Here is a 3,980-nt window from a genome sequence, read left to right as displayed (position 1 = left end):
TCTTCCACCTTGAGGCATCCCCCTAATGAAGTGGTCTCAGGTTAGGTGAAATCTGGGGTGCAAGTTGAGAAGCAGTTGTCTTGATGATGCTAGTGTACCATGAGGTGCAAGAATAGTCAAAATGACACTGGATGAGGGCTCCGGCTAGAGTCCTCAGAGCACTCCTGTTTTCACCGGAAGGTTCGTTATCAAAAATACAACCCAAATAGGTAACCTCATCTTTGCTTGTGACTACATTGTCTGTTTTTCCCAGGTGTAATGACAGTTTGTTATCGGAAAGCCATGTGAAATTATTGCTGAGCTCAGTGCTGAGGACTTTTTCAACCTGCAATTTGTCCCTGTCCGAGACCAGGAGCGGGTTTTTGCCAGACCCAAGGGGTCGGGCTTACATGAGGCTTTGTATCTGTTTTCTCCATACATGGGCATGGTCACTTTGTCCCCCGGCCCCAGCCAAAAAAGTCTGTCCCCCTTTCGTCACGAACTATTCATGACATCATTATTATGTCACAAGTATGTAATTAAGTAAAGCTCATCAACCACTGTACTCTCCATTCTGGAGAGTACAACAAATGCCTTAAATGATTTATGCTTTTCGGTTAGTGGTTTGTAGGTGTGTTACATACTAGGACTTCATTCTGGGTCTGGCAGAACCAGGTCTCCTGGTCTTGTTATTTTACAATTACTATTTATCCCAGTGTAGTTTTTTACGAAGTATTTCCATAAGGAAGAAGTTGGTAGCTCGAAATTATGCTTTCAAAGTATCTTCCCCAATAGTTAGATGCTTCATGTGCAGGAGGAGACCTTGGTCACTAAATCACATCTGATCTTCCTCCTTTTCATCTTCCTTCTCATTTTCCTCTTCATAGTCCTCATCTTCGCTATGAGGATATTCCTCATCCTCATCTGAAGCTTCTGAGCGGTCTGAGCTGAAAGGCTCCTCAACCTGGGGTGCAAGTTGGGAGGTCTGCAGAGCTGAAGGAACTCCCATTGGAGCTGTAGATGAGGAGCTGAACACCTCCCTTTCTTCATCATATGAGCTGAAGACCTCCCCACCTTCATCATCTGAGCTGAAGAGCTCATCCTCATCAGAGCTGTACACGTAGGGCCGATCTGCACAAGGGCCCCATCCTGATGGATTGTCCTGAGCTACAATGCCAGGGAACTTTGCCATGATCTTCCAAGGTGTGACTTTGGAACTCTGCGTGGTCCAGTTTTAAGCTGCCTTAACGCTTGAGTCTATGATGACACTATGATGTCAGCCATGACCAAATATGGAGGTCCGTGACATGAGTCTGACAAGTACAGATATCTCCATAAAAAGGCATATCAGTCACATTGGCGGTGCGACGTAGGTGTGAGGGCCACGTAGAGGCCCGAACCTCTAGTTTTTCATCATTTACATTAACTCATTCTCAGTACTCAATTTGTTTTACTTAAGTAAAAGTATAAAGTATTTTCAAATGGCCGAAATGTATATAGGGCTGAATTGGTTATTGTATGTTTTGTAATCATAAACTAAATCTACAAAGTAACTAGTAACTAAAGTTTTCAAATAATTGTAGTGGAGTAAAAGTACAATATTTGCCTCTGAGATGTAGTGGAGTACAAGTAAAAGTACCGAAAATTGGAAATACTCAAGTAAAGTAAAAATCACACCCAGTGTGAAGTGAGCGGTGCTATTTATGAGTTATTAATTTCATCATGCATCTCGGTAGCCAATCATAGCACGTCCTGCGAAGTGACGTGCTTACATTTTTTATACTCTGATCGGCAATATCAGGTAACCATAGCAACCTGCTATAACAATTAACATGGATGCCGTGAGGGGTCCTTTTAACAGCCACCAAAAGATTTCTTATGGAAATCTGTATAATATGCCCATTGGGAACAATACCCGTTGGTAACACATGCCCCTCCGGTTATTCAATACCGTTTTGTCCGATTATACCCGTTGTCGAGTACCCATTGTATATTACCTGTCTGTCTGTGTGTGTCCCTTTTATGCCCATATATGGAGATCCCTGATGTCATCAATATGACGTCATATAGTACAACTGGATCTCCATTATGCCCATAATATGGGCATATCGGTCGGATTGGCGGTTCTGGACAATCGCCAATCCACCCGACCCTCACCCGTGGTACCACTCTTCCTCGGGTCCTCGCCATCACAAGATGGTGAGGCCAATGGGGAGGTGTGTCTTGTTTGAGTGGGATCCAGGCACTGTAATGGAATAGACATGATAGACATGGTTTCAGAAGTTGGACCCCCCCCCGACAGGATCTGTCAGCCACAAACTGGTGCGGTGGACCTGCTGTACCATGCTGGCTGGATCTGATTACCTAAAGCTGGGATATGTGTCTCGCTACCATGTAAAGCAGGGGTCTTCAACAGGGGGTCCGGGACCCCTAGGGGGTGTGATATGATTTTTATTTTTTTTACATGAACTACTTCAACCCTAGCATCCCTTTTCTGAGGAGCCATATATAGCAGATCTACAAGCTCACAACGCCTCACAGAGCTTGTAGATCGGCTATTTTTGGCAAAGAGGTATATAGGTGTAGAGGGAAAAAAGAGCAGACCAAGTAAAAAATACAAAGTTTAATCTGAAACTCAATTTTATACAATATAGAGGGGGGTCCTGCTTCATTTCTCTCTCAGCTAGGGGGTCCTTCGCCTGAAAACATTGAAGACCCCTGATGTAACTGTGTGACTCTGCTCACCACATCATCCTGGGCACCCAGCAGTTCAAGCCCAATGATTTTGCCAGCCAGATCAACCTGAGCATGGAGAACGCCAGGGGAATCCTCGCTGCATCTTAGATATCTGTCATAAGCTGGATGAGGGCAAGTAGGCTACCTCATCCTCAAAGATCCTGACAAGTAAATGATCCGTGTGTACAGCCTGCCTGATGGGACCTTCAGCTCTGAAGATGAGGAAGACGAGGAAGATGAGGGGGGAGGAAAATGAAGAGAATTGATGTGTGGAGATTGCTTTAGTAACCAAAGAGTCCTCCTGCACATGACCATAGAAGCAGTTTCATTAATAATGATAACATATTGCCTAACGACTGTAAGCATTTATGCACAGCCATAAGTCCATAATGTGTGATACAAGTGGCTTTGTGTAGTTCTCATTATAGCCCAGAATCTCAGGTACATTTAAATAAATAAAGCCCATTTTTAGCCCAATATGTTAAAAAATATATATATTCATAGATCCCCAAATAGTCTAGAGAATCGATGCACTACCGACGAAGTCCGCTAGATGTCAGTCTAGCCCAAGCACGTCAGTGTCTGGCAATCCAATCACTTGTTGTAGGCCTAAAAAAATAATGCAACTTATCTCACAATGAAACATCATATTCAACTGAAGAAGCACCCTATGTATAATGATCACTCACTGTTGGATGCGACACGTTGTTGTTGTGAGCTTGTAGATTTTCGGCAAGCGACACCGTCATGCAGCAAAGTATCCTATCCTCTTGATCACGTGACAGATTTACCAATAGGGCCCCGCCTCCTCTCTTCGCTGCAGCGTTGCCATGTCGGTTTATTATAAGCGACTTTGGGCTTGTTTTTCTGTAAAGTTGCTTGTAAATATTGGTAGTTGCGGGTTGCGTTTTTTTGGGGGGCTTGTTTCTAAAGTGTAGTTGCTTATTTGGGCTTGTTTCCTAAAGTTGTTTTATACCAGTGGTTCTCAAACATTTTCATGTCAAGGAAGGACCCCCACAAATATATATTTATCTGCACGGACCCCCATCTGAAAATATTTTATGCCAGGGACTAGGACCACCATACAAGATTTGTGGTGTTAAAATGTTTCAAAAAATATTCCACATTTTTCACATTTTCTTCAAGATTTTCAAATATCCGATAGCATAATATATCTGCTTCTTTTGGGCCCGGTTGCTTATTTCTCTCGCAGCACCTGGCATCACTGATCCTCCTCCTCCTCCTATAAACATGGCCGTCGTGTC

Source organism: Gymnoscopelus braueri (assembly GCF_963280865.1).
Source record: "Gymnoscopelus braueri genome assembly, chromosome: 1".
Taxonomy (NCBI): domain Eukaryota; kingdom Metazoa; phylum Chordata; class Actinopteri; order Myctophiformes; family Myctophidae; genus Gymnoscopelus; species Gymnoscopelus braueri.
The sequence above is the reverse complement of the archived record's forward strand: the minus strand, read 5'-3'. Positions refer to the sequence as shown.